This window comes from Rhinopithecus bieti, unplaced genomic scaffold (assembly GCF_001698545.2).
Source record: "Rhinopithecus bieti isolate Rb0 unplaced genomic scaffold, ASM169854v2 scaffold_574, whole genome shotgun sequence".
Classification (NCBI taxonomy): domain Eukaryota; kingdom Metazoa; phylum Chordata; class Mammalia; order Primates; family Cercopithecidae; genus Rhinopithecus; species Rhinopithecus bieti.
In genome coordinates, this window is record NW_016803605.1 from 914,090 (window position 1) to 922,891 (window position 8,802).

The 8,802-nt window shown below is 50.0% G+C and overlaps 1 protein-coding gene across 7 annotated transcripts in view; it reads right to left on the reverse strand.

Moving 5' to 3' along the window:
• C5AR2 (complement C5a receptor 2) overlaps positions 1-8,194 on the reverse strand; it is a 12,383-nt gene extending 4,189 nt beyond the window's left edge. Inside the window, exons 1-3 of one of the 7 annotated variants that reach the window (XM_017889318.1) lie at positions 8,086-8,194; positions 7,537-7,629; positions 5,969-6,165 (exon numbers count right to left, since the gene is read on the reverse strand). The gene's annotated coding sequence lies outside the window, so the exon portion shown is untranslated. Of the gene's footprint in view, positions 1-1,122; positions 1,461-3,007; positions 3,029-5,174; positions 5,217-5,255; positions 5,293-5,968; positions 6,700-7,536; positions 7,630-8,085 lie in introns of those variants that run through there. The other 6 variants (XR_001888644.1, XM_017889327.1, XM_017889335.1 and 3 more) reach the window with 6 other exon arrangements.
• Between the last annotated feature and the right edge of the window lie 608 nt (positions 8,195-8,802).

Sequence of the window (8,802 nt, forward strand, 5' to 3'; positions counted from 1 at the left end):
TTTTTTTTGAGACAGGGTCTCACTCTCTTGCGAAGGCTGGAGTGCAGTGGTGCAATCACGGCTAACTGCAGCCTCAAACTCCTGTGCTCAAGTGACCCTCCCACCTCTGCCTCCTGAGTAGCTGGGACTACAGGCAGTGGCCACCACGCAGCTTTAAACACTGTGTCACTGGAACCTTATTTCATTTTATTTTATTTTATTTTATTTTATTTTATTTTATTGAGACGGAGTCTCACTCTGCTGCCCAGGCTGGAGTGCAGTGGCGCTACCTCGGCTTACTGCAAGCTCTGCCTCCTGGGTTCAAGCAACACCCCTGCCATAGCCTCCCGAGTAGCTGGGATTAGAGGCGTGCACCACCATGCCTGGGGCTAATTTTTTATATTTTCAGTAGAGATGGGGTTTCACCGTGTTGGCCAGGCTGGTTTGGAATTCCTGACCTTAAGTGGTCTGCCTGCCATGGCCTCCCAACGTGCTAGGATTACAGGCGTGAGCCACCGTGCCCAGCCTCACTGAAACCTTGTAATAACTGTCTGAATTTGACACTACTGTTATATTTATTCTACAGACAAGGCACAGTGAAGTTAAATAACTTACTTAAGATCACTCAGCTAAGTAGGTAAAATTTTTTTTTGAGACAGTCTCGCTCTGTCGTCCAGGCTGGAGTGCAGTGACACAATGTCGACTCACTGCAACCTCCACCTCCAGGGTTCAAGCGATTCTCCCACCTCAGCCTCATGAGTAGCTGGGACTACAGGCACCCACCACCACGCCCAGTTAATTTGTGTATTTTTAATAGAGACGGGGTTTCACCATATTGGCCAGGCTGGTCTCGAACTCCTGACCTTGTAATCCGCCCACTTCAGCCTCCCAAAGTGCTGGAATTGCAGGCGTGAGCCACCGCGCCCGGCCCCTAAGTAGGTAAATTTCAAAGTGTGTTAGTCCCTGCTGCAGAACCCCATGCCCTAGAATATAACCATCTCCAAATCTCAGGCTCTGGAGAGCTGGCAGGCAGTACGGCAAGTGGCCCCGAGCAGCCCCGGGTTCCATGACTGTGGGTGTCAGTTGCAGCTGGCTGTGTCTATTTCCTCATTGGGAAAACGAGAGTCATGGAGGTGAACCTACCTCTCTGGTTTTGGGAGTCCTTGAGGAGTTAAGATGTGTCTAGCATCTGGCACACAGGCTCAGGTAGACGAAGCTTGGGTAGCACAGGACCCAGGCAGGCGTCCCCACCATCCCATCCCCACAATGTCAGTGTGACCCGGCCCTGCGGCTCTCTGCTGACTATTATGGGTTGGGTGGCACTGCCCAGCACTCCAGCTGGTGTTGAGGCAACAGGAAGGACAGAGAGGAAGTTAGGGCACATCCCTCCCCCATGCTAGGTAGCAGTGAAGAGGCCAGGCCACTTGGTGTGTGTATTTGGAGTCTGGCATTCCACTTTCATATTATTTTTATCCCTAGAGGAAAAGGTGTGCAGAATTTAGCCAGGTGCGGTGGCTCACACCTGTAATCCCAGTACGTTGGGAGGCTGAGGAGGAAGGATCGCTTGAGGCCAAGAGTTCAAGACCAGCCTAGGCAACACAGTGAGACCGTCTGTCTCTACAAAAAATTTAAAAATTAGACAGGCATAGTGATTCATGCCAGCAATCCCAACCTTTTCGAAGACTGGGGTGGAGGATCATATGAGCCCAGGAGTTCGAGGCTGCAGTTAGCCATGATCGTGCCACTGCACTCCAGCCTGAGCAACAGAGTGAGACCCTGTCCCTTGAAAGAAAGAAAGAGGCCAGGCGCAGTGGCTCGTGCCTGTCATCCCAGCACTTTCAGAGGCCGAGGCAGGCGGATCACGAGGTCAGGAGATTGAGACCATCCTGGCTAACACAGTGAAACCCTATCTCTACTAAAAAATACAAAAAAATTAGCTGGGCATGGTGGCGGGTGCCTGTAGTCCCAGCTACACAGCAGGCTGATGCAGGAGAATGGCGTGAACCCAGGAGGCAGAGCTTGCAGTGAGCCGAGATCATGCCACTGCACTCCAGCCTGGGTGACAGAGAGAGACTCTGTCAAAGAAAGAAAGAGAGAGAGAGAGAGAGAGACAAAGAAAAACATTTAAAAACTGACCCCCCCCCCCCCCCCAAGCTGGGCACAGTGGCTCACACCTGTAATCCCAGCAGTTTGGGAGGCTGAGGTGGGCGGATCACTTGAGGCCAGGAGTTGGAGACCAACCTGGGCAACATAGTGAAACCTGGTCTCTACTAAAAATACAAAAATCAGCCAGGCATAGTGGTGGGCGCCTGCAATCCCAGCTACTAGGGAGACTGAGGCAGGAATATCACTGGAACCCGGGAGGCGGAGATTGCAGTGAGCCAAGATCCCGCCACTGCACTCCAACCGGGGTGACAAGAGTGAGACTCCATCTCAAAAAACCAACAAACAACAACAAAAACCCTCCAATTCCTACCAGCTGTGTGGCCTTGGGCAAGTCACCTGACCTATCTGTGCCTTAGTAAAATGGGAATAATAATATACCCACACTGCCTTAGGCGGTGTGGTAAGAATTCAACGAGTTAGAAACGTACAGCTGAGTGTACAGCGCTGGTTTTCAGTGGCTGTCATACACATGCTAGCTGCTGTTATCACTGTCCACACTCATCCTCTCACCCCACAAAGACTCCACCCTTCCTGGCCCTTGTTTATTATAATCTGGGGAACTTTCTGTGCATCGTAATTTGTCTAACTGTAAGCCCAAAACAATGGTATCGCAGATGGCATTTCCTTTGTAACGTTTTAACCAGAAATGGGAGCTTTCAACACACATTGTTCCATTGCTTCATCTTTTCACTTAACGTGCCGGATATCTGTCTTCCTATCTGTACAGATATCAACCCCATTCATCCCCAAAGCATCAAAAACAGTGCACTGTCTGCCCACGTCATGCTTATTAACTAAAGGCCATTCAATAACAATGGTAAGGAGAATAATGAGAAACAGGGCCAGGTGCAGAAGCTCACACCTGTAATCCCAATACTTTGGGAGTCCTAGGCAGATGGATCACTTGAGGTCAGGAGTTCGAGACCAGACTGGGCAACATGGTAAAATCCCATCTCTACTAAAAAAAAAAAAAAAAAAAATTAGTTGCACGTGATGGCAAGTACCTGTAATCTCAGCTACTCAGGAGGCCGAGGCAGGAGAATCCCTTGAACCTGGGTGGTGGAGGTTGCAGTGAGCTGAGATCACACCACTGCACTCCAGCCTGGGTGACAGAGTGAGACTCCATCTCAAAAAAAAAAAAAAATTGGATTTGGTTTAGATGATTTTGTCTTGCTGTTGGGTAATGTAAGTGTTCTGAACACATTTGAGGTAGGCTATGGCCTTGAGGTCAAGGCTGCAGTGAGCCAAGATCGTGCCACTGCACTCCAGCCTGCACAACAGAGTGAGACCATGTCTCAAAAAAAAAAAAAAAAAAAAAAAGGTAGGCTATGATGTTCGGTAGGCTAGGTGTATTAAATCCAATTTGATTTAGGATATTTTCAACTTATGATGGGGTTTTTGTTTTGTTTGTGTTTTTGTCTTGTTCAGTCACCCAAGCTGAGTTCAATGGTTCAATCTTGGCTCACCGCAGCCTCTACTTCCTAGGCTCAAGTGATCCTCCTGCCTCAGCCTCTGGAGTAACTGTGACTACGGGTGCACGCCATCACGCCCAGTTAATTTTTTATTTTTTGTAGAGACAGCTTTCACTGTATTGCCCAGGCTGTTCTTGAACTCCTGTGCTCAAGCAATCCTCCCACCTCAGCCTCCCAAAAGTGTTGCCATTACAGGTGTGAGCCACTGTGCCCGGCCTTATGATGGGTTGATAGAGATAGGACCCCATCGTAAGTCAAAGAGCATCTGCACTTACATCTAGATTCTAAAGCATAGGTACCCTTATTATTATTTCTTAATAATTAAAATAGTAGATGGCTTTTATTGAGCACCTATGATCTACAAGCTATAACCCTTATCACAAACTCTTGAGATCAATATTATCATCCTCATTTCCCAGAACATCAGCTCCTTCTGGCCTTGGATGCCACTGTGTCCCTGGCATCTGGGACAGAACCTGGCACACAGCACAGGCACGGTCGATATTTGGTAAGTGAAAGGATAAAAGAGTAAACTGAGGCACAGAGAAACGAAGTGGTCACTTAGGTTTCTTTTGTTGTGATTGCAAGCACCCTCATGTGTGCCTCTTGGTGCACGTCTGTCTGTGTATCCAGTCCTGCTGGATCCTCTGCTCTGGAAAACTCTGGAGCAGAATCAAAGAAGGCTGGCCGGGCCCAGTGCCTCACACCTGTAATCCCGGCACTTTGGGAGGCCAAGGCGGGTGTATCACGAGGTCAGGAGATCGAGACCATCCTGGTTAACACAGTGAAACCCCATCTCTACTAAAAATACAAAAAATTAGCCGGGAGCGGCGGCAGGCCCCTATAGTCCCAGCTACTTGGGAGGCTGAGGCAGGAGAATGACCTGAACCCGGGAGGCGGAGCTTGCAGTGAGCCGAGATGGTGCCACTGCACTCCAGCCTGGGTGACAGAGCAAGAATCCGTCTCAGGAAAAAAAAAAAAAATGTCTGAACATTCTTCCTTCCTGAACATCCATCTTCTAGGATTCCTCCCTCATGACTCGGCGATCAGCCTCCTTCCCGAAAAAGCGCACATATGCTCACCAGAACACGTGTGCCAGAATGTTCACAGCAGCCCAAGATGAGAAACCGTCAAATAGCCACTCACAGCAGAATGGATGAACACATCATGGGGTGTTCACCCTGTGGAATATTCTACACAATGAGAATGAATAAACACTATGCAAGAATGTGGACGGATTTTGTGATGGAACATTGAGGAGACTAGGCGCGGTGATTCATGCCTATAATCCCAGCAGTTTGGAAGTCCGATGTGGGAGGATCACCTGAGGTCAGGAGTTTGAGAGCAGCCTCTCCAACATGGTGAAACCTCGTCTCTACTAAAAATACAAAAAACAATTACGGCCAGGTGCAGTGGCTTACGCCTGTAATCCTAGCACTTTGGGAGGCCGAGGTGTGTGGATCACCTGGGGTCAAAAGTTGGAGACCAGCCTGACCAACATGGTGAAACCTGTCTCTACTAAAAATACATAAATTAGTTAGGTGTGGTGGCGGGTACCTGTAATCCCAACTACTCAGCAGGCTGAGGCAGGAGAATCACTTGAACCTGGGAGGCGGAGGTTGCCGTGAGCCAAGATTACGCCACTGCACTCCAGCCTGGGCGACAGAGCAAGACCCTGTCAAAAGAAAGAAAGAGAGAAAAGGAAAGAATGAGAAAAGAATTGGAATCGCTGAGTGAAAGGGCTTGCTCGCTAGGCATGCTACAGTTTGGTGGATTTGCTGGAAGCTACAGGACTTCCTGCAGGTTTGACAGAGGCTGTTTCCCTTACACCTGTGTGTGAAAAACCATTTGGGCTGAGCGCGGTGACTCACCGCCTGTAATCCCAGCACTTTGGGAGGCCAAGGCGGGCGAATCACCTGAGGCCAGGAGTTCAAGACCAGCCTGACCAACATGGAGAAACCCCATCTCTACTAAAAATACAAAATTAGCTGGACGTGGTGGCGCGCACTTGTGATCCCAGCTGAGACAAGAGAATCGCTTGAACCGGGGAGGTGGAGGTTGTGATGAGCCGAGATGGCACCATTGCACACCAGCCTGGGCAACATGAGTGAAACCCCGTCTCCAAAAAGAAAAAACGTTTAGCTCCTTTGACAAGAGCTTTGCTGCTGGGCCGCCCAAGTTAATTCCAAGAGCCCAGGACTCTGACGTGCATTCCAGTGTGGCCACAATGAGACTGCACTTCTCAAACCCTAGTTCTGCTTTCCAGATTCTGAAAGTAACGATTCCAAGAAGCCAGGATCATGCAATCTCTCTCTCTCCCTCCTTCCCGCCCTTGTTGCCTCCATCCTTACCGTCTCTTCCAAGAGGGTCCCCACGTGAGTCAAACGCCACTTAGGAGTGCAATCCGGGCCCACAGCCAGGACCCAGGAGGTCTGGGGTCTCTCCCTGCCGTGTCTGGCAGCTGGCAGAGTCCTGGAAATCCGTCCTGTTTGCCAGAAGTTCCTGCCGTACGCTCCTGAGCACTGCCACCTCACCGGTCCCAGTAAATCTTTATAAGCAGTACGAACTAGGAGTGGCCTTGTCTCACTCTCAGGGTGTGTTTGTCCTGTCTTCTTCCCATGACTCAGAACACAAAATTACGGGGCGGCTGGCAGGGCTAGAGAGGGCTCGTGGGTGGAGGGCTGATCCCAAGTCCCCAACCCTAGTTTGGAAGTCCCAGCTTCCTGGAAACCAGACCTGCATGCGGTTTGCTCTTCAACCCCTTAGAGGTCTTGGCCTGGATTTTGTTTTCCCCACAACATGCCAGCTGCCCCCAGCCACCTCCAGGCCTCTTACTGTGCTCAACCCCTCCCTTCTGCAGCCTCAGGACAGACAAATGTCCCTCCCTCCTCCTTGGCTCTGAGGAAGACAGCCTGAGGTCACATTCTCCACAAAAAGACCACTGCAGCTGAGTGCAGGGCCCAAGGCCTCAGTGGTAGAAAAAGCACAAACAACTCCTTTCCTGGGCCTCAATTTTCCATCTGTAACATGGGAAGATGTTGTTGGCCATAGTGACACTTTACTTTTATTTTAGAGATGGAGTCTTGCTCTGTCGCTCAGACTGGAGTGCAGTGACAACATTATGACTCACTGCAGCCTCAAACTCCTAGGCTCAAGTGATGCTCCTATCTCAGCCTCCTGAGTAGCTAGGACTACAGGCATGCACCAAACATGCCTGGCTAATTTTTTAAAATTTTTTTGTAGAGGTGGGGTCTTGCTTCATTGCCCAGCCTCAAACTATCCTCACACCTCGACCTCCCAAAGGGCTGGGATTACAGGAGTGAGTCAACATGCCCAGCCATCATAGCAATTCTTAACCTCTCCCAGCATACCACCTTGACTGAGAACAAGGACTCAAGGGCCAGAATGATAAGATTCATATTCCAGGTCAAAGTTCAGGGCCTCAGCCCCTCTGAACCTCAACTTCCTCATCTGTGCAGTGGATGGTTGCTATGAGCATTAGATAAATTTAAAACACACAGAACTGGCTGCGTGCAGTAGCTCACGTCTGTAATCCCAGCACTTTGGGAGGCCGAGGCAGGTGGATCACTTGAAGTCAAGTGTTCAAGACCAACCTGGCCAACATGGCAGAACACCATCTCTACTAAAAATACAAAAATTAGCCTGGCGTGGTGGCACATGCCTGTAGTCCCAGCTACTCGGGAGGCTGAGGCAGGAGAATCATTTGAACCCAGGAGGTGGAGGTTCCAGTGAGCCAAGATCTTGCCACTGCTCTCCAGCCTGGGTGACAGAGTGAGACTTTGTCTCAAAAACAAAAAACAAACAAACAAAAAAACCAGAGCAGTGCCTGGCACATAGTATACGCTAGGTTCATGCAACAGCAACAAGACTGTAGTATGAATTCTCAAAGTACACTTACCATGCGGGCTTAGCAAGAGGAAGTGGCTCCAACTCCAACTTTGGAAACTCTTTATTCAGCAGTTCTTTCTGTTTGTGCTTTTTTCTGTGCATGCTTTAGGGATTCAAGGGAAATATTTACACACTTCTTTTGTTATTGTTTTAGAGAATGAAATAACTTTCCTAGAGGAAGCTGTTCGTGAGACAAGAGGCTGGGACTCACTGTTTGACCCAGGGCGTCCTCTTCTCTGTTTCCCCATCCAGGTGACCCTGCGTTGGCCGACTGTCACCCCGGACCCTCAGAGAGACAAACATCCCCCAAGTCCCCTCCCCTCCTCTTCTGTCCCGGGAGGCCGACATCAGGCCCCCTCCTCTGCCATATCCTGCCAGCCCCAGTCTCCTGCGGGAACCTGCCTTGGCCGGAAGAAGAGATTAAGAGGAAAGAAACCGAGGTGGAACCTTCCCTTTATCAGCTCAAACTTTCTTTAGTCTCAAAAGTTTGCAATGGTCTGTTCCTCAGATGCTTCATCTTGATAAACTCCTGATTCGGCCACAAAGTTTCTCAACATACCTTTCTTAGGATTCCAGCCCGGCAGGATGGCTCTCCCCTGTAATCTCCACACTTTGGGAGGCCGAGGTGTGAGGACTGCTTGAGGCTAGGATTCTGATACCAGCCTGGCCAACACAGTGAGATGCTGTCTCTGGACGGAGTGTCGCTTGAGACGGAGTCTCGCTGTGTTGCTCAGGGTGGAGTGCAGTGGCCCGATCTCAGCTCACTGCAAGCTCCGCCTCCCAGGTTCAGGCCGTTCTCCTGCCTCAGCCTCCTGAGTAGCTGGGACTACAGGCACCTGCAACCATGCCCAGCTAATTTTTTGTGTTTTCAGTAGAGACAGGGTTTCACCATGTTAGCCAGGACAGTCTCAATCTCCTGGCCTCGTGATCTGCCTGTCCCGGCCTCCCGAAGTGCTGGGATTACAGGCCTGAGCCACCGCAACCGGCCTTTTCTTTTTTTCTTTTCTTTTTTCTTTTTTTTTTTTTAAGTGCAGCCTCTCACTCTTCACCTCCATTGGAGTGCAGTGGCATGATGATGGCTCACTGCAGCCTCGACCTCCTGGGTTCAAGCAATCCTCGCACCTCAGCCCCCAGAGTAGCTGGGACCACAGGCTCAAGCCACCACACCCAGCTAATTTTATTTTATTTTATTTTATTTTATTTTTTTTGAGGCGGAGTCTTGCTCTGTCGCCCAGGCTGGAGTGCAGTGGCGATCTCGGCTCACTGCAAGCTCCGC